Here is a 22,212-nt window from a genome sequence, read left to right as displayed (position 1 = left end):
TTCTCCCTATTCATGGGGAACATGAACTCAGGGGTCAGCTCCTGCTGACCTCCATAGACAGGCAACAGGATGGATTCATAGGCAGGCATCAAACTGCATTCTACCCACAGGAGAGAACCTGATATAGGCTACTTTGGTCCTGATTTTATACCTTTCCTCTGATCCTCAATTCAGGCTACACTTGTGTATGCTTCTCCCTATTCATGGGGGACATGAACTCAGGGGTCAGCTCCTGCTGACCTCTATGCACTGTGGCAGCCAGCACATAGAGTATGTTCCAAATAGAGCCAGGAGAACCATACACAAGCACCCTGTCTTTACACCATCTAGGAGACATCTCTCCTGGCTAAACATAGACTGTAGGTTAATAGATTCAAAACAGACAGATCATTTTCATGACATTTATTTCAATAATCATAATAGGTGCATAGAGCAGGGTGAAGAGGGGGTGTAGTTTCAGGCTCAGTTCCTTCCAGGGAAGGTGTTGTGGGGCCAGGTTGAAGGCTGATTCCCCTGCCTGGGCCCAGGGCATTCTGTAGCATCCTGCAATCAAGACAAAAACACATGTCACACACACACACACACACACACACACACGCACACACAGATCTACATATTCCAAAAGCTTCACCTGTGAAATGGGTTATGGTTAAGGGTTTAGCTATTACTTAGGGTTAGGGAATAGGGCTGGGTTAGGGAATAGGGCTAACTTAGGCTTAGGGAAAGGAAGCAAGGACTTAGGGTTAGGGAAAGGAAGCAAGGATTTAGGCTTAGGGAAAGGAAGCAAGGACTTAGGGTTAGGGAAAGGAAGCAAGGACTTAGGCTTAGGGAAAGGAAGCAAGGACTTAGGCTTAGGGAAAGGAAGCAAGGACTTAGGCTTAGGAAAAGGAAGCAAGGACTTAGGCTTAGGGAAAGGAAGCAAGGACTTAGGCTTAGGGAAAGGAAGCAAGGACTTAGGCTTAGGGAAAGGAAGCAAGGACTTAGGGTTAGGGAAAGGGAAAGGAAGCAAGGACTTAGGGTTAGGGAAAGGAAGAAAGGACTTAGGGTTAGGCTATAGGGTTAAGGGTTTGGGGAAAGGGTTTGGTTAGGTATAAGCATGAAAACGACAGGAGGGAGGATCATGCCCTTGTTCTCTATACAGGCTACACAGTATATTTATGTATGCTGTTCTCTGCTCATGGGACAAACATTTAGCACATAGGTTCAGGGGGTCTGTTTAGTGTAGTGTTTAGCCACCTAAACTCTACACTAAAGGTCAAAAATGACTTTCTTACCAAAGGTTTTCTGTACACCTGCCAGGGTTCAATCTCACAGGAGTCTGCAGATTTGTCCTATTAGAGCCAGAAGAGATGGACATCACACTATCAAGGTGGCTGCATCCAGGACCAGTACATTAAACACCTGTTGAGAAACCACACACACACACAAACACACACACACAACAGGAGGGAGGATCATGCCCTTGTTCTCTATACAGGCTACACAGTATATTTATGTATGCTGTTCTCTGCTCATGGGACAAACATTTAGCACATAGGTTCAAGGGGTCTGTTTAGTGTAGTGTTTAGCCACCTAAACTCTACACTAAAGGTCAAAAATGACTTTCTTACCAAAGGTTTTCTGTACACCTGCCAGGGTTCAATCTCACAGGAGTCTGCAGATTTGTCCTATTAGAGCCAGAAGAGATGGACATCACACTATCAAGGTGGCTGCATCCAGGGCCAGGACATTAAACACCTGTTGAGAAACCACACACACACACACACACACACACACACAACAGGAGGGAGGATCATGCCCTTGTTCTCTATACAGGCTACACAGTATATTTATGTATGCTGTTCTCTGCTCATGGGACAAACATTTAGCACATAGGTTCAGGGGGTCTGTTTAGTGTAGTGTTTAGCCACCTAAACTCTACACTAAAGGTCAAAAATGACTTTCTTACCAAAGGTTTTCTGTACACCTGCCAGGGTTCAATCTCACAGGAGTCTGCAGATTTGTCCTATTAGAGCCAGAAGAGATGGACATCACACTATCAAGGTGGCTGCATCCAGGGCCAGTACATTAAACACCTGTTGAGAAACCACACACACACACAAACACACACACACACAACAGGAGGGAGGATCATGCCCTTGTTCTCTATACAGGCTACACAGTATATTTATGTATGCTGTTCTCTGCTCATGGGACAAACATTTAGCACATAGGTTCAGGGGGTCTGTTTAGTGTAGTGTTTAGCCACCTAAACTCTACACTAAAGGTCAAAAATGACTTTCTTACCAAAGGTTTTCTGTACACCTGCCAGGGTTCAATCTCACAGGAGTCTGCAGATTTGTCCTATTAGAGCCAGAAGAGATGGACATCACACTATCAAGGTAGCTGCATCCAGGACCAGGACATTAAACACCTGTTGAGAAACCACACACACACACACACACACACACACACACACACACACACACACACACACACACACACACACACACACACACACACACACAATAATCATAGCAGAAAGAAAGATGGAGAGAAACTGTACAATAACTGTGTACTACACAAATAGAAACATTTACAGAATGGGGTTAGTCCCGGCTCTGGTTTCTCTATGCAGACAGGCATCCCTGGCTCGGCCATACTCTGCTCACGGGGAAAGAACAGATCAAGGGTTCAGCGGTCTCTTAATTTTTTCCCCCGGAGCTGTACTCGCAGCGTTACCTAAGAAAATAAAATAAGTAGCACTCACGTCTTTAATCGCCAGCTGGCTAGCGCGGCCTACTTGCTAACGGGTTAGCGAAAGCCATAGGTAACCTATAGGAGCTGGCTAACTAGCAAGCTACTTACTAACGGGTTATTCTAAAATCTATTCTCACCACCATCAGAGATGGTGTTATTATTATTATGTATTATACGGAAGCTTACCGGAACGACAGAGAAAGGCAACGGACCGGCATTGTTGTACAGTTAAATGGGTCCCCTGGTGAACATTATAACCGGAATCAAAGGTTCCTAAACAATGTATATCTTATTCACCCGAATGCTATAGAAAAGCCAAGAAGAGATTGGTTTAAAAAATCAATAGCATTGTGCCCATAGGGAATAGGCGATCAAATGAATATATCAAAGGAGATTTCCAATGATTTGTATAGTTATCCTCTCATCCGTTAGGCTTCCGTGCTCACCTTGAATGCTCGCCCTCCGGTGGCTGTGAGAGGGATTTATTGTGAATTCTCCTCTTCTCTAAATGAATAGGCTACAAACACGTCGTCTTTCCCGGTCTGATATGATGAAGGTTTGGTAATGCACAGACGAGTTTTGCCTAGCAAACAATAGCATTTGGCCACCACGGTGAATAGGCTACTATTGTACTACACTCGTTTCTGGGAGGCTAATGTCAACAGCAACGGGCGTTTCGTTGCAGTGTAATGTTGTTCAGTTCCGGTGTAATGGTACGGGCACGTACTTGGATGAAACAATTGATTCCATAAAAAAATAAAAGAAATATTACGCCTACAATGTGTTGGAAGATTTATTGCAACTCACCAAATACGACGCGATGCCATAGCACGTGTAGTTCCTAATGCCAACCAGGAGAGGTCGACAAAAACACGCCCCCCTGTGGAGATATGCTAAAATTCACCAACTACGGAGAATATAGCATAGTACCAACTCCAGCCAGGAGAGGGAGACACGTGTCATGAAGTTGATTGTCAGACACACTGTGAATGCGAGTGCAAATAAATGATTTGCTGAAATAAGATGTATTTGGATGTTCCCAGGCCATCAGTCACGGGGCAAATATGGCATATAACCCTGGAGCGTTTTTTACAATGATTTGGATCATTTAATAAAGTAAAAGAGGTGCTGCCTACCTCAGAAATGGTGTACTTACAGGCTGGTGCTAGTGTACAGTGTTATGTTTTTGAGTAGTGTCCCCTGTGAAATATGAACCAAGCATCAGAGCATCTTGTGGACAGTGAATGACTGGGCTGTGTGATTTGGATCAGGTCCTATCAGTCTATCTCTCCCAGGCAGTGCATTCCCTGGGAGCGGCCCTCTGCTGGTTGTTTGGTAGACTGCTGTTTTATTGCATTCAGGTTACCAGGTGTTACCAGGTGTCGCTTTTGAGGGCGCCACTAAGCATCTTTCGGGGTCGGGGGGGTGCTTAAGAGTGGGTACCCGGGGACTCATGGAGGTTGAGGTTCTGGGCCTTGACCAGGGCTATTTAATGAGCCCTGGCAGGGTCATGCTTGAGACGGGCATTTTATTTTTCGGGGGCCTCAGGTGGAATTCCCCCCCGAGTTTGAGGACCAGGAGGCTGGGTGTAGGCTGGGTGTAGGCTGGCTTGTGCTCTTCCCCCATGTAGGCAAGCCTCACTGGGGGGAAGGAGAGCACAAGCCTGTGCCTGGTCACAAGGGAGCCTATGAGTCCCACCTTGCTACTGCAGGAGGCTACTGGAAGTAGGCAGGCAGGGAGGAGGCCCAGGCAGGGAGGGAGGCAGCCCAGGGAGGAGGCCCAGGGAGGGAGGGAGGCAGGCAGGCAGGTAGGCAGCCCTGTGTAGGCCAAACTGCATTCTACCCACAGGAGAGAACCTGATATAGGCTACTTTGGTCCTGATTTTATACCTTTCCTCTGATCCCCAATTCAGGCTACACTTGTGTATGCTTCTCCCTATTCATGGGGAACATGAACTCAGGGGTCAGCTCCTGCTGACCTCCATAGACAGGCAACAGGATGGATTCATAGGCAGGCATCAAACTGCATTCTACCCACAGGAGAGAACCTGATATAGGCTACTTTGGTCCTGATTTTATACCTTTCCTCTGATCCTCAATTCAGGCTACACTTGTGTATGCTTCTCCCTATTCATGGGGGACATGAACTCAGGGGTCAGCTCCTGCTGACCTCTATGCACTGTGGCAGCCAGCACATAGAGTATGTTCCAAATAGAGCCAGGAGAACCATACACAAGCACCCTGTCTTTACACCATCTAGGAGACATCTCTCCTGGCTAAACATAGACTGTAGGTTAATAGATTCAAAACAGACAGATCATTTTCATGACATTTATTTCAATAATCATAATAGGTGCATAGAGCAGGGTGAAGAGGGGGTGTAGTTTCAGGCTCAGTTCCTTCCAGGGAAGGTGTTGTGGGGCCAGGTTGAAGGCTGATTCCCCTGCCTGGGCCCAGGGCATTCTGTAGCATCCTGCAATCAAGACAAAAACACATGTCACACACACACACACACACACACACACACACGCACACACAGATCTACATATTCCAAAAGCTTCACCTGTGAAATGGGTTATGGTTAAGGGTTTAGCTATTACTTAGGGTTAGGGAATAGGGCTGGGTTAGGGAATAGGGCTAACTTAGGCTTAGGGAAAGGAAGCAAGGACTTAGGGTTAGGGAAAGGAAGCAAGGATTTAGGCTTAGGGAAAGGAAGCAAGGACTTAGGCTTAGGGAAAGGAAGCAAGGACTTAGGCTTAGGGAAAGGAAGCAAGGACTTAGGCTTAGGAAAAGGAAGCAAGGACTTAGGCTTAGGGAAAGGAAGCAAGGACTTAGGCTTAGGGAAAGGAAGCAAGGACTTAGGCTTAGGGAAAGGAAGCAAGGACTTAGGCTTAGGGAAAGGAAGCAAGGACTTAGGGTTAGGGAAAGGGAAAGGAAGCAAGGACTTAGGGTTAGGGAAAGGAAGAAAGGACTTAGGGTTAGGCTATAGGGTTAAGGGTTTGGGGAAAGGGTTTGGTTAGGTATAAGCATGAAAACGACAGGAGGGAGGATCATGCCCTTGTTCTCTATACAGGCTACACAGTATATTTATGTATGCTGTTCTCTGCTCATGGGACAAACATTTAGCACATAGGTTCAGGGGGTCTGTTTAGTGTAGTGTTTAGCCACCTAAACTCTACACTAAAGGTCAAAAATGACTTTCTTACCAAAGGTTTTCTGTACACCTGCCAGGGTTCAATCTCACAGGAGTCTGCAGATTTGTCCTATTAGAGCCAGAAGAGATGGACATCACACTATCAAGGTGGCTGCATCCAGGACCAGTACATTAAACACCTGTTGAGAAACCACACACACACACACACACACAACAGGAGGGAGGATCATGCCCTTGTTCTCTATACAGGCTACACAGTATATTTATGTATGCTGTTCTCTGCTCATGGGACAAACATTTAGCACATAGGTTCAAGGGGTCTGTTTAGTGTAGTGTTTAGCCACCTAAACTCTACACTAAAGGTCAAAAATGACTTTCTTACCAAAGGTTTTCTGTACACCTGCCAGGGTTCAATCTCACAGGAGTCTGCAGATTTGTCCTATTAGAGCCAGAAGAGATGGACATCACACTATCAAGGTGGCTGCATCCAGGACCAGGACATTAAACACCTGTTGAGAAACCACACACACACACACACACACAACAGGAGGGAGGATCATGCCCTTGTTCTCTATACAGGCTACACAGTATATTTATGTATGCTGTTCTCTGCTCATGGGACAAACATTTAGCACATAGGTTCAGGGGGTCTGTTTAGTGTAGTGTTTAGCCACCTAAACTCTACACTAAAGGTCAAAAATGACTTTCTTACCAAAGGTTTTCTGTACACCTGCCAGGGTTCAATCTCACAGGAGTCTGCAGATTTGTCCTATTAGAGCCAGAAGAGATGGACATCACACTATCAAGGTGGCTGCATCCAGGACCAGTACATTAAACACCTGTTGAGAAACCACACACACACACAAACACACACACACAACAGGAGGGAGGATCATGCCCTTGTTCTCTATACAGGCTACACAGTATATTTATGTATGCTGTTCTCTGCTCATGGGACAAACATTTAGCACATAGGTTCAGGGGGTCTGTTTAGTGTAGTGTTTAGCCACCTAAACTCTACACTAAAGGTCAAAAATGACTTTCTTACCAAAGGTTTTCTGTACACCTGCCAGGGTTCAATCTCACAGGAGTCTGCAGATTTGTCCTATTAGAGCCAGAAGAGATGGACATCACACTATCAAGGTGGCTGCATCCAGGACCAGGACATTAAACACCTGTTGAGAAACCACACACACACACACACACACACACACACACACACACACACACACACACACACACACACACACACACACACACACACACACACACACACACACACACACACACACACACACACACACACACACACAATAATCATAGCAGAAAGAAAGATGGAGAGAAACTGTACAATAACTGTGTACTACACAAATAGAAACATTTACAGAATGGGGTTAGTCCCGGCTCTGGTTTCTCTATGCAGACAGGCATCCCTGGCTCGGCCATACTCTGCTCACGGGGAAAGAACAGATCAAGGGTTCAGCGGTCTCTTAATTTTTTCCCCCGGAGCTGTACTCGCAGCGTTACCTAAGAAAATAAAATAAGTAGCACTCACGTCTTTAATCGCCAGCTGGCTAGCGCGGCCTACTTGCTAACGGGTTAGCGAAAGCCATAGGTAACCTATAGGAGCTGGCTAACTAGCAAGCTACTTACTAACGGGTTATTCTAAAATCTATTCTCACCACCATCAGAGATGGTGTTATTATTATTATGTATTATACGGAAGCTTACCGGAACGACAGAGAAAGGCAACGGACCGGCATTGTTGTACAGTTAAATGGGTCCCCTGGTGAACATTATAACCGGAATCAAAGGTTCCTAAACAATGTATATCTTATTCACCCGAATGCTATAGAAAAGCCAAGAAGAGATTGGTTTAAAAAATCAATAGCATTGTGCCCATAGGGAATAGGCGATCAAATGAATATATCAAAGGAGATTTCCAATGATTTGTATAGTTATCCTCTCATCCGTTAGGCTTCCGTGCTCACCTTGAATGCTCGCCCTCCGGTGGCTGTGAGAGGGATTTATTGTGAATTCTCCTCTTCTCTAAATGAATAGGCTACAAACACGTCGTCTTTCCCGGTCTGATATGATGAAGGTTTGGTAATGCACAGACGAGTTTTGCCTAGCAAACAATAGCATTTGGCCACCACGGTGAATAGGCTACTATTGTACTACACTCGTTTCTGGGAGGCTAATGTCAACAGCAACGGGCGTTTCGTTGCAGTGTAATGTTGTTCAGTTCCGGTGTAATGGTACGGGCACGTACTTGGATGAAACAATTGATTCCATAAAAAATAAAAGAAATATTACGCCTACAATGTGTTGGAAGATTTATTGCAACTCACCAAATACGACGCGATGCCATAGCACGTGTAGTTCCTAATGCCAACCAGGAGAGGTCGACAAAAACACGCCCCCCTGTGGAGATATGCTAAAATTCACCAACTACGGAGAATATAGCATAGTACCAACTCCAGCCAGGAGAGGGAGACACGTGTCATGAAGTTGATTGTCAGACACACTGTGAATGCGAGTGCAAATAAATGATTTGCTGAAATAAGATGTATTTGGATGTTCCCAGGCCATCAGTCACGGGGCAAATATGGCATATAACCCTGGAGCGTTTTTTACAATGATTTGGATCATTTAATAAAGTAAAAGAGGTGCTGCCTACCTCAGAAATGGTGTACTTACAGGCTGGTGCTAGTGTACAGTGTTATGTTTTTGAGTAGTGTCCCCTGTGAAATATGAACCAAGCATCAGAGCATCTTGTGGACAGTGAATGACTGGGCTGTGTGATTTGGATCAGGTCCTATCAGTCTATCTCTCCCAGGCAGTGCATTCCCTGGGAGCGGCCCTCTGCTGGTTGTTTGGTAGACTGCTGTTTTATTGCATTCAGGTTACCAGGTGTTACCAGGTGTCGCTTTTGAGGGCGCCACTAAGCATCTTTCGGGGTCGGGGGGGTGCTTAAGAGTGGGTACCCGGGGACTCATGGAGGTTGAGGTTCTGGGCCTTGACCAGGGCTATTTAATGAGCCCTGGCAGGGTCATGCTTGAGACGGGCATTTTATTTTTCGGGGGCCTCAGGTGGAATTCCCCCCCGAGTTTGAGGACCAGGAGGCTGGGTGTAGGCTGGGTGTAGGCTGGCTTGTGCTCTTCCCCCATGTAGGCAAGCCTCACTGGGGGGAAGGAGAGCACAAGCCTGTGCCTGGTCACAAGGGAGCCTATGAGTCCCACCTTGCTACTGCAGGAGGCTACTGGAAGTAGGCAGGCAGGGAGGAGGCCCAGGCAGGGAGGGAGGCAGCCCAGGGAGGAGGCCCAGGGAGGGAGGGAGGCAGGCAGGCAGGTAGGCAGCCCTGTGTAGGCCAAACTGCATTCTACCCACAGGAGAGAACCTGATATAGGCTACTTTGGTCCTGATTTTATACCTTTCCTCTGATCCCCAATTCAGGCTACACTTGTGTATGCTTCTCCCTATTCATGGGGAACATGAACTCAGGGGTCAGCTCCTGCTGACCTCCATAGACAGGCAACAGGATGGATTCATAGGCAGGCATCAAACTGCATTCTACCCACAGGAGAGAACCTGATATAGGCTACTTTGGTCCTGATTTTATACCTTTCCTCTGATCCTCAATTCAGGCTACACTTGTGTATGCTTCTCCCTATTCATGGGGGACATGAACTCAGGGGTCAGCTCCTGCTGACCTCTATGCACTGTGGCAGCCAGCACATAGAGTATGTTCCAAATAGAGCCAGGAGAACCATACACAAGCACCCTGTCTTTACACCATCTAGGAGACATCTCTCCTGGCTAAACATAGACTGTAGGTTAATAGATTCAAAACAGACAGATCATTTTCATGACATTTATTTCAATAATCATAATAGGTGCATAGAGCAGGGTGAAGAGGGGGTGTAGTTTCAGGCTCAGTTCCTTCCAGGGAAGGTGTTGTGGGGCCAGGTTGAAGGCTGATTCCCCTGCCTGGGCCCAGGGCATTCTGTAGCATCCTGCAATCAAGACAAAAACACATGTCACACACACACACACACACACACACACACGCACACACAGATCTACATATTCCAAAAGCTTCACCTGTGAAATGGGTTATGGTTAAGGGTTTAGCTATTACTTAGGGTTAGGGAATAGGGCTGGGTTAGGGAATAGGGCTAACTTAGGCTTAGGGAAAGGAAGCAAGGACTTAGGGTTAGGGAAAGGAAGCAAGGATTTAGGCTTAGGGAAAGGAAGCAAGGACTTAGGCTTAGGGAAAGGAAGCAAGGACTTAGGCTTAGGGAAAGGAAGCAAGGACTTAGGCTTAGGAAAAGGAAGCAAGGACTTAGGCTTAGGGAAAGGAAGCAAGGACTTAGGCTTAGGGAAAGGAAGCAAGGACTTAGGCTTAGGGAAAGGAAGCAAGGACTTAGGCTTAGGGAAAGGAAGCAAGGACTTAGGGTTAGGGAAAGGGAAAGGAAGCAAGGACTTAGGGTTAGGGAAAGGAAGAAAGGACTTAGGGTTAGGCTATAGGGTTAAGGGTTTGGGGAAAGGGTTTGGTTAGGTATAAGCATGAAAACGACAGGAGGGAGGATCATGCCCTTGTTCTCTATACAGGCTACACAGTATATTTATGTATGCTGTTCTCTGCTCATGGGACAAACATTTAGCACATAGGTTCAGGGGGTCTGTTTAGTGTAGTGTTTAGCCACCTAAACTCTACACTAAAGGTCAAAAATGACTTTCTTACCAAAGGTTTTCTGTACACCTGCCAGGGTTCAATCTCACAGGAGTCTGCAGATTTGTCCTATTAGAGCCAGAAGAGATGGACATCACACTATCAAGGTGGCTGCATCCAGGACCAGTACATTAAACACCTGTTGAGAAACCACACACACACACACACACACAACAGGAGGGAGGATCATGCCCTTGTTCTCTATACAGGCTACACAGTATATTTATGTATGCTGTTCTCTGCTCATGGGACAAACATTTAGCACATAGGTTCAAGGGGTCTGTTTAGTGTAGTGTTTAGCCACCTAAACTCTACACTAAAGGTCAAAAATGACTTTCTTACCAAAGGTTTTCTGTACACCTGCCAGGGTTCAATCTCACAGGAGTCTGCAGATTTGTCCTATTAGAGCCAGAAGAGATGGACATCACACTATCAAGGTGGCTGCATCCAGGACCAGTACATTAAACACCTGTTGAGAAACCACACACACACACACACACACAACAGGAGGGAGGATCATGCCCTTGTTCTCTATACAGGCTACACAGTATATTTATGTATGCTGTTCTCTGCTCATGGGACAAACATTTAGCACATAGGTTCAGGGGGTCTGTTTAGTGTAGTGTTTAGCCACCTAAACTCTACACTAAAGGTCAAAAATGACTTTCTTACCAAAGGTTTTCTGTACACCTGCCAGGGTTCAATCTCACAGGAGTCTGCAGATTTGTCCTATTAGAGCCAGAAGAGATGGACATCACACTATCAAGGTGGCTGCATCCAGGACCAGTACATTAAACACCTGTTGAGAAACCACACACACACACAAACACACACACACAACAGGAGGGAGGATCATGCCCTTGTTCTCTATACAGGCTACACAGTATATTTATGTATGCTGTTCTCTGCTCATGGGACAAACATTTAGCACATAGGTTCAAGGGGTCTGTTTAGTGTAGTGTTTAGCCACCTAAACTCTACACTAAAGGTCAAAAATGACTTTCTTACCAAAGGTTTTCTGTACACCTGCCAGGGTTCAATCTCACAGGAGTCTGCAGATTTGTCCTATTAGAGCCAGAAGAGATGGACATCACACTATCAAGGTGGCTGCATCCAGGACCAGGACATTAAACACCTGTTGAGAAACCACACACACACACACACACACAACAGGAGGGAGGATCATGCCCTTGTTCTCTATACAGGCTACACAGTATATTTATGTATGCTGTTCTCTGCTCATGGGACAAACATTTAGCACATAGGTTCAGGGGGTCTGTTTAGTGTAGTGTTTAGCCACCTAAACTCTACACTAAAGGTCAAAAATGACTTTCTTACCAAAGGTTTTCTGTACACCTGCCAGGGTTCAATCTCACAGGAGTCTGCAGATTTGTCCTATTAGAGCCAGAAGAGATGGACATCACACTATCAAGGTGGCTGCATCCAGGACATTAAACACCTGTTGAGAAACCACACACACACACACACACACACACACAACAGGAGGGAGGATCATGCCCTTGTTCTCTATACAGGCTACACAGTATATTTATGTATGCTGTTCTCTGCTCATGGGACAAACATTTAGCACATAGGTTCAGGGGGTCTGTTTAGTGTAGTGTTTAGCCACCTAAACTCTACACTAAAGGTCAAAAATGACTTTCTTACCAAAGGTTTTCTGTACACCTGCCAGGGTTCAATCTCACAGGAGTCTGCAGATTTGTCCTATTAGAGCCAGAAGAGATGGACATCACACTATCAAGGTGGCTGCATCCAGGACCAGGACATTAAACACCTGTTGAGAAACCACACACAAACACACACACACAACAGGAGGGAGGATCATGCCCTTGTTCTCTATACAGGCTACACAGTATATTTATGTATGCTGTTCTCTGCTCATGGGACAAACATTTAGCACATAGGTTCAGGGGGTCTGTTTAGTGTAGTGTTTAGCCACCTAAACTCTACACTAAAGGTCAAAAATGACTTTCTTACCAAAGGTTTTCTGTACACCTGCCAGGGTTCAATCTCACAGGAGTCTGCAGATTTGTCCTATTAGAGCCAGAAGAGATGGACATCACACTATCAAGGTGGCTGCATCCAGGGCCAGTACATTAAACACCTGTTGAGAAACCACACACACACACACACACACACACACACAACAGGAGGGAGGATCATGCCCTTGTTCTCTATACAGGCTACACAGTATATTTATGTATGCTGTTCTCTGCTCATGGGACAAACATTTAGCACATAGGTTCAAGGGGTCTGTTTAGTGTAGTGTTTAGCCACCTAAACTCTACACTAAAGGTCAAAAATGACTTTCTTACCAAAGGTTTTCTGTACACCTGCCAGGGTTCAATCTCACAGGAGTCTGCAGATTTGTCCTATTAGAGCCAGAAGAGATGGACATCACACTATCAAGGTGGCTGCATCCAGGACATTAAACACCTGTTGAGAAACCACACACACACACACACACACACACAACAGGAGGGAGGATCATGCCCTTGTTCTCTATACAGGCTACACAGTATATTTATGTATGCTGTTCTCTGCTCATGGGACAAACATTTAGCACATAGGTTCAGGGGGTCTGTTTAGTGTAGTGTTTAGCCACCTAAACTCTACACTAAAGGTCAAAAATGACTTTCTTACCAAAGGTTTTCTGTACACCTGCCAGTGTTCAATCTCACAGGAGTCTGCAGATTTGTCCTATTAGAGCCAGAAGAGATGGACATCACACTATCAAGGTGGCTGCATCCAGGGCCAGTACATTAAACACCTGTTGAGAAACCACACACACACACACACACACACACACACACACACAACAGGAGGGAGGATCATGCCCTTGTTCTCTATACAGGCTACACAGTATATTTATGTATGCTGTTCTCTGCTCATGGGACAAACATTTAGCACATAGGTTCAGGGGGTCTGTTTAGTGTAGTGTTTAGCCACCTAAACTCTACACTAAAGGTCAAAAATGACTTTCTTACCAAAGGTTTTCTGTACACCTGCCAGGGTTCAATCTCACAGGAGTCTGCAGATTTGTCCTATTAGAGCCAGAAGAGATGGACATCACACTATCAAGGTAGCTGCATCCAGGACCAGGACATTAAACACCTGTTGAGAAACCACACACACACACACACACACACACACACACACACACACACACACACACACACACACACACACACACACACACACACACACACACACACACACACACACACACACACACACACACACACACACAATAATCATAGCAGAAAGAAAGATGGAGAGAAACTGTACAATAACTGTGTACTACACAAATAGAAACATTTACAGAATGGGGTTAGTCCCGGCTCTGGTTTCTCTATGCAGACAGGCATCCCTGGCTCGGCCCTACTCTGCTCACGGGGAAAGAACAGATCAAGGGTTCAGCGGTCTCTTAATATTTTCCCCCGGAGCTGCACTCGCAGCGTTACCTAAGAAAATAAAATAAGTAGCACTCACGTCTTTAATCGCCAGCTGGCTAGCGCGGCCTACTTGCTAACGGGTTAGCGAAAGCCATAGGTAACCTATAGGAGCTGGCTAACTAGCAAGCTACTTACTAACGGGTTATTCTAAAATCTATTCTCACCACCATCAGAGATGGTGTTATTATTATTATGTATTATACGGAAGCTTACCGGAACGACAGAGAAAGGCAACGGACCGGCATTGTTGTACAGTTAAATGGGTCCCCTGGTGAACATTATAACCGGAATCAAAGGTTCCTAAACAATGTATATCTTATTCACCCGAATGCTATAGAAAAGCCAAGAAGAGATTGGTTTAAAAAATCAATAGCATTGTGCCCATAGGGAATAGGCCATCAAATGAATATATCAAAGGAGATTTCCAATGATTTGTATAGTTATCCTCTCATCCGTTAGGCTTCCGTGCTCACCTTGAATGCTCGCCCTCCGGTGGCTGTGAGAGGGATTTATTGTGAATTCTCCTCTTCTCTAAATGAATAGGCTACAAACACGTCGTCTTTCCCGGTCTGATATGATGAAGGTTTGGTAATGCACAGACGAGTTTTGCCTAGCAAACAATAGCATTTGGCCACCACGGTGAATAGGCTACTATTGTACTACACTCGTTTCTGGGAGGCTAATGTCAACAGCAACGGGCGTTTCGTTGCAGTGTAATGTTGTTCAGTTCCGGTGTAATGGTACGGGCACGTACTTGGATGAAACAATTGATTCCATAAAAAAATAAAAGAAATATTACGCCTACAATGTGTTGGAAGATTTATTGCAACTCACCAAATACGACGCGATGCCATAGCACGTGTAGTTCCTAATGCCAACCAGGAGAGGTCGACAAAAACACGCCCCCCTGTGGAGATATGCTAAAATTCACCAACTACGGAGAATATAGCATAGTAACAACTCCAGCCAGGAGAGGGAGACACGTGTCATGAAGTTGATTGTCAGACACACTGTGAATGCGAGTGCAAATAAATGATTTGCTGAAATAAGATGTATTTGGATGTTCCCAGGCCATCAGTCACGGGACAAATATGGCATATAACCCTGGAGCGTTTTTTACAATGATTTGGATCATTTAATAAAGTAAAAGAGGTGCTGCCTACCTCAGAAATGGTGTACTTACAGGCTGGTGCTAGTGTACAGTGTTATGTTTTTGAGTAGTGTCCCCTGTGAAATATGAACCAAGCATCAGAGCATCTTGTGGACAGTGTATGACTGGGCTGTGTGATTTGGATCAGGTCCTATCAGTCTATCTCTCCCAGGCAGTGCATTCCCTGGGAGCGGCCCTCTGCTGGTTGTTTGGTAGACTGCTGTTTTATTGCATTCAGGTTACCAGGTGTTACCTGGTGTCGCTTTTGAGGGCGCCACTAAGCATCTTTCGGGGTCCGGGGGGTCGGGGGGGTGCTTAAGAGTGGGTACCCGGGGACTCATGGAGGTTGAGGTTCTGGGCCTTGACCAGGGCTATTTAATGAGCCCTGGCAGGGTCATGCTTGAGACGGGCATTTTATTTTTCGGGGGCCTCAGGTGGAATTCCCCCCCCAGTTTGAGGACCAGGAGGCTGGGTGTAGGCTGGGTGTAGGCTGGCTTGTGCTCTTCCCCCATGTAGGCAAGCCTCACTGGGGGGAAGGAGAGCACAAGCCTGTGCCTGGTCACAAGGGAGCCTATGAGTCCCACCTTGCTACTGCAGGAGGCTACTGGAAGTAGGCAGGCAGGGAGGAGGCCCAGGCAGGGAGGGAGGCAGCCCAGGGAGGAGGCCCAGGGAGGGAGGGAGGCAGGCAGGCAGGTAGGCAGCCCTGTGTAGGCCAAACTGCATTCTACCCACAGGAGAGAACCTGATATAGGCTACTTTGGTCCTGATTTTATACCTTTCCTCTGATCCCCAATTCAGGCTACACTTGTGTATGCTTCTCCCTATTCATGGGGAACATGAACTCAGGGGTCAGCTCCTGCTGACCTCCATAGACAGGCAACAGGATGGATTCATAGGCAGGCATCAAACTGCATTCTACCCACAGGAGAGAACCTGATATAGGCTACTTTGGTCCTGATTTTATACCTTTCCTCTGATCCTCAATTCAGGCTACACTTGTGTATGCTTCTCCCTATTCATGGGGGACATGAACTCAGGGGTCAGCTCCTGCTGACCTCTATGCACTGTGGCAGCCAGCACATAGAGTATGTTCCAAATAGAGCCAGGAGAACCATACACAAGCACCCTGTCTTTACACCATCTAGGAGACATCTCTCCTGGCTAAACATAGACTGTAGGTTAATAGATTCAAAACAGACAGATCATTTTCATGACATTTATTTCAATAATCATCAATCAATCAAAATGTATTTATAAAGCGCTTTTTACAACAGCAGTTGTCACAAAGTGCTTTACAGAGACACCCGGCCTTAAACCCCAAGGAGCAAACAACAGCAGTGTTGAATTTCAGTGGCTAGGAAAAACTCCCTAAGAAGGTCGAATTTTAGGAAGAAACCTAGAGAGGACCCAGGCTCAGAGGGGTGACCAGTCCTCTTCTGGCTGTGCCGGGTGAGATATTAAGAGTCCAATTGGAATAATAAATACATTTCTCTTGGCTAAATCCAGAGTATATTCGGTTTTAGACTAGGTCAGAAGTATGACCAGGTGGACAAGGACAGGAACAGCAACGGTCCCCCCAAACCAGATAATCCGCAGGTGTGGACCAGGACCTCATCTCCTTCTAAAATTTAAAATTGGAGGAAACTGAGAAAAGTTAGTAGTACATCCCTCATGTCCCCCAGCACAATAATATAGCAGCGTAACACCTTGCAAACTGAGACGGGGGGGTCCGGTGACACTGTGGCCCTACCCGGGGGAGGCCCCGGACAGGGCCCAACAGGCAGGAAATCAATCCAACCACATTGCCAGGCATCAACCAAAGGGACACCCACCAACCGCAACCCCCCTGAATGAGGGCCGAGTATTGCTAGCAGCGTACAGCCCAACTGCACAAGTGCGCAATAGAGAGTCAACAACAAGCCAGTGACTCTTCCCCCGAAGGGCATTGGAGGGAGGGCATCCCAGTGGCGACGAGAGCCCACTTGGCAAGACAGCAAGGGTGGACAGTATCAAGCCTACTGGTCACCTTCACGCCCCCGGGCCAGGCTACACCTAATTATAAACCGTCCTGTAGAGATGAGTTTTTAGTAGACACTTGAAAGTTTGCACTGAGTTTGCATTTCTAACCTTAATTGGCAGATCATTCCACAGGAGTGGAGCTCTATGAGAAAAGGCCCTGCCGCCAACTGTTTGTTTAGAAATTCTAGGTACAAATAAAAGGCCTGCATCTTGCGATCTAAGGTTACGTGTAGGTATGTATGGCTGGATCATTTCAGCAAGGTAAGTAGGAGCAAGTCCATGTATTGATTTATAGGTTAAGAGTAAAACCTTAAAATCAGCCCTAACCCTAACAGGCAGCCAATGTAAGGATGCCAGGACAGGAGTAATGTGTTCAAATTTTTTTGTTCTAGTTAGGATTCTAGCAGCTGTGTGCAACACTAATTGAAGTTTATTTATTAATTTGTCTGGATAACCAGAGAGAAGAGCATTGCAGTAATCTAATCTAGAAGTAATGAAAGCATGAATAAATTTTTCTGCATCAGTTTTTGATAGAAAGTTTCTAATTTTTGCGATGTTTCGAAGATGAAAATAAGCAACTCTTGAGACATATTTTATATGTTCTTCAAAAGAGAGGTCAGGGTCAAGGGTAACGCCAAGGTTTTTTACAGTTTTTTGGGATACGACCATGCAGCCGTCGAGGTTCACAGTGAGATCTGCTAACAACGCTCTTTGTTTTTTGGGTCCTAAAAGGAGCATTTCTGTTTTATTTGAGTTTAAGAGCAAGAAATTCTCTGTCATCCACTTCCTAATATCTGAAACGCATGCTTCCAAAATAGCTAATTTAGGGGCTTCTCCATGCTTCATTGAAATATATAACTGTGTGTCATCAGCATAACAGTGAAAGTTAATATTGTGATTTCGGATTACATCGCCCAGAGGGAGCATGTATAGTGAGAAAAGTAATGGGCCCAGAACCGAGCCTTGAGGAACTCCAAAGCATACCTTTGACTTGTCAGAGGATATGCCATCCACACTAACGAACTGATATCTTTCAGATAAATAAGATTTAAACCAGGCTAGAACATGTCCACGTAGCCCAATATTGGTTTCCAGTCTCTCTAAAAGAAGGGAGTGATCAATAGTGTCAAAAGCAGCACTAAGATCAAGAAGCAACAGGACGGATGCGGAACCTTTGTCTGAGGCCATTAGAAGGTCATTTGTTACCTTCACGAGTGCAGTCTCAGTACTATGATGAGATCTAAAACCAGACTGGAATATTTCATAAATGTTTTTTGTCTTTAGGAAGGCATTCAGTTGTTGGGAAACACATTTTTCTAAGATTTTTGAGAGGAACGGGAGGTTCGATATTGGCCTATAATTGTTTAATATGTCGGGATCTAGATTAGATTTTTTAGAAGAGGCTTAATTTCCGCAATTTTTAATGAGTTTGGTACGCATCCGGAGGAAAGGGAGCAATTTATTATGTTCAGCATTGGCTGACCTAGCACAGGAAATAACTCCTTAAGTAATTTTGTAGGAATCGGGTCTAGCTGAGAGTTTGTGGGTTTAGAACTCATTACAAATTTTGTAAATGTGTCGAGCGATACAGTATCAAAAAACTCAAGTGTCCCCATTGACACCTGATCAGGGAGGTTCCGGAAATTTTTTGGACAACTGAGATTTTTAGGACCATAACTATTTAAGGATTCAGTTATTTGTTTTCTAATGGTGACAATCTTTTCATCAAAGTAGTTCATGTATTCATTACAACTAAAGTGAAGACCCACTTCACTTGCTAAGCTTTGCTCTTTTGTTAACTTTGCAACTGTATCAAAGAGAAATTTTGGATTGTTTTTGTTCGCCTCAATCAGGTTGGAGAAATAAGCTGATCGAGCAGACGTGAGTGATTTTCGGTATTGTAGTGTACTGTCTATCCAGGCTAGTCTAAATACTTCCAACTTGGTGGAGCGCCACTTTCGCTCCAATTTTCTGGAGGCTTGCTTAAGTGCTCTAGTATTGTCGGTGTACCAAGGAGCAAGTTTCTTATTGCGTATTTCTTTAGTTTTTAGTGGTGCAACTATGTCTAATGTATTTCGCAGTATTGAGTTTAGATCCTCGATTTGATCGTTTACAGATTTATTTACTCTGTCATTTATGAGCGAACTAGTAAGAATATCAAGGAATTTATTTGTAATCCGAGAATTTATAGTACGGCTTTTGAAACTCATTGTTTGGGGGGCAAGTGGATTTCTTGTTTTAACGGTAAATGTAATAAGACAGTGATCCGATAATCCAGGATTTTGGGGGTAAATTATTAGATCTACAATATCTATTTCTCGTGACAGGACTAAATCTAAGGTATGATTGTGGCAATGTGTTGGACCTGAGACATGTTGGATGAAACCCATTGAGTCGATTATGGCTTGAAAGGCTTTTTGAAGAGGATCATTGGGGTTTTCCATATGGATATTGAAATCGCCAAAAATTTGAATACTATCTGCCATGACTACAAGGTTAGACAAGAATTCTGGAAACTCATTGAGGAACAATGTGTATGGCCCGGGGGGCCTATAAATAGTAGCTATGTAAAATTATTTATCGGCCTGGTTAACTTTCATGAGTAAAACTTCGAAAGAATGAAACTCTGTGATATGTTTGAGAGTAAGTTTATATTTACTGTCATAAATATTAGCGACACCCCCTCCTTTTCTGGACGCACGAGGGATATGATCACTAGTATAGCCAGGAGGAGAGGCCTCATTTAAGGCAGTGAATTCATTAGACTTTAGCCACGTTTCACATAAACCAATAGCATCTAGTTTATGATCAGAGATTAATTCATTTACCGCAACTGCCTTTGGAGCAAGAGATCTAATATTTAGGAGTCCCATTTTGAGATGCGAAGTGATACAATTATTTTTATTTTTGACCGAGGTGGAGGAAGGCTTTATCTTAATAAGGTTGTTTTTGTTAGCACTACCTTGTTTAACTTTTCTCAGTCTGGAACAAGTCACAGTGACAATAGGTAAAGCTGTACTAACTACTCTGGCTATGCTATTGACAGACACCACTATGCTAGCAGGCTGGCTAACAGCCTGCAGCCTGACCTGCACCCTATCTCATGTTAAAGCTATAGGAGTGAGACTCCTGTCAATGTTCCTAGACAAAAGAAGAGCACCACTCCAGCTAGGATGGAGTCCGTCGCTCCTCAGCAGATCAGGCCTGGCCCTATTTCTGGGAGAGTCCCAAAAAGAAGGCCAGTTATCTACCTCCTGCGACGGGCAGAACTCCGTTTTCAGCCAGCGATTGAGTTGCGCAAGTCTGCTGTAGAGCTCGTCACCACCCCTAGCTGGGAGGGGGCCAGAGACAATTACTCGATGCCGACACATCTTTCTAGCTAATTTACACGCTGATGTTCTGCTTCGTAACCTCTGACTGTTTCATCCTAACATCGTTGGTGCCAACGTGGATAACAATATCTCTGTACTCTCTATACTTGCCAGTTTTAGACTTCGCTAGCACCAACCCCAGATTTGCGGCTACGTCGGTGGCTCTGCCCCCCGGTAAACAATGTACGATCGCCGGCTGATTCTTTAGTCTAATACTGCGTGTGATGGAATCGCCAATGACTAAAGTTTTCAGTTTTTCAAGTCCACCGGTAGAACATGCCTGCCGACCATTCCCCTCCGAAGACGGCTCGGGCCTTGACTCCGACTCCAGTGGGGAAAACCTGTTCAAAGTCTCAGTTGGTTTTAGCAACGATTCAGGTTTAACTGGTCGACGGCATTTCTTCCCAGTGACCAAGAGAAAGTTATTGCCCGGCTGCAGGAGCTGTGCCGGGGGGCTAACAAAACTATCGTTTCTACCTGGTGGCACTGACGCAGATTTTTCTATTTCTACACTAGCATAATCCTTGCCTGGCATTTGCGTCAGAAGCCGAGCCTCTAACTCTGCCATCTTTAACTTAAGACGAACATTCTCCTCCGTGTTGTTGCTACAACAATTACAGTGAAAAGGCATTGTAATGACACTTAGCCTCCGGTGTTCAGGGGTGAGTAGTTCTGTTAATTATGTCCAAAAAGAGTCCCGGTGTAGAAAAGTTGGGTAAGAGGTCAACAGATAAATATTGCGTTGGTAAAACTCTAAAATAGAATTTTGACCAATTAGTTTATATCGAGTAAATTCGAAAAAGTTTGGCAGGTAGCCAGGTAGGTAACAGCAGGCAGAGTACAGCACGTCAACAATCCCACAATGCAGTTCATCCAAATTGTTTAGGGCCTTTTTCTATTAGAGATAGGGAGACGATACAAAACATCCATCATTCAATTCCAGTCTAAGTGCTGAACACAGGCTGTTCAAATACATCGCTCCCCATCTACCCAATTCTGACTTCTAACCCACCAGAACCTGCTGTTTAACAAGTATAAGGAATGCGTTCAATTATTACATCAATGCCATGTTTAATTCTTCTCAGAACAGAAAATAAAAATAACTGGAATTACTTAAAGGTTTTGGAATTTGCATGTTAAAAAAAAAAAAAAGAAAAAAAAAGAAACCTGAACAAAAAATGAAATGCCACCATGTTCCCTGGAAAAGGTTGATGAGTCTTGTGCAATCGATCAAGAGTAAGTTGTTTTGTACTACAATTAACCTTAACTACACACACTTAGAAAACTTAACTAGAAGTTTGGCAAAAAGGTTGTTGTATAATGAAGGACCTTCTTCCTCTTCTTCCATCTTCTTCCTCTTCTTCTTCTCGTCCTCGTTGGCCTGCAACTTGCGCACCTTCATCTCGTTGAAGACGGTGATAACGTCATCCGTCACTGTCACCCCGGAAGCCATGGCTGTCTTTGAATTGGTCGGCGTCTGGTTAGAAATTGAATGAGCTGTGATGCAGTCAGTGTCGGTAACGTCTCGCACACACTTGATACACCACGTGGACGCGCTTTACAGGTGCA

General features: G+C 45.0%; 3 long non-coding RNA genes across 4 annotated transcripts; all 3 read right to left on the bottom strand.

Annotated features, from left to right (window-relative positions):
- Nucleotides 1-387: 387 nt before the first annotated feature.
- On the bottom strand, nucleotides 388-1,714 carry LOC117593772. The gene is made up of 3 exons (XR_004575190.1): nucleotides 1,611-1,714; nucleotides 1,275-1,401; nucleotides 388-543 (listed from the first exon to the last, which is right to left on the bottom strand). It is a non-coding gene; the product is annotated as an uncharacterized LOC117593772 (long non-coding RNA).
- A 410-nt stretch (nucleotides 1,715-2,124) lies between these two features.
- Nucleotides 2,125-12,057, bottom strand: LOC117593771. 2 transcript variants are annotated; one of them, XR_004575188.1, is made up of 10 exons: nucleotides 11,966-12,057; nucleotides 11,636-11,762; nucleotides 11,300-11,426; nucleotides 10,970-11,096; nucleotides 10,640-10,766; nucleotides 6,941-7,067; nucleotides 6,605-6,731; nucleotides 6,275-6,401; nucleotides 5,945-6,071; nucleotides 2,125-2,413 (listed from the first exon to the last, which is right to left on the bottom strand). It is a non-coding gene; the product is annotated as an uncharacterized LOC117593771 (long non-coding RNA). The 2 variants fall into 2 exon arrangements; XR_004575187.1 differs by lacking the exon at nucleotides 2,125-2,413 and adding an exon at nucleotides 5,056-5,211.
- Nucleotides 12,058-12,071: 14 nt separating this feature from the next.
- Nucleotides 12,072-12,729, bottom strand: LOC117593773. The gene is made up of 3 exons (XR_004575191.1): nucleotides 12,626-12,729; nucleotides 12,296-12,422; nucleotides 12,072-12,086 (listed from the first exon to the last, which is right to left on the bottom strand). It is a non-coding gene; the product is annotated as an uncharacterized LOC117593773 (long non-coding RNA).
- Between the last annotated feature and the right edge of the window lie 9,483 nt (nucleotides 12,730-22,212).

The sequence above is a fragment of the Esox lucius genome, chromosome 23 (genome assembly GCF_011004845.1).
Source record: "Esox lucius isolate fEsoLuc1 chromosome 23, fEsoLuc1.pri, whole genome shotgun sequence".
Classification (NCBI taxonomy): Eukaryota; Metazoa; Chordata; class Actinopteri; order Esociformes; family Esocidae; genus Esox; species Esox lucius.
The sequence above is the reverse complement of the archived record's forward strand: the minus strand, read 5'-3'. Positions and strand labels throughout refer to the sequence as shown.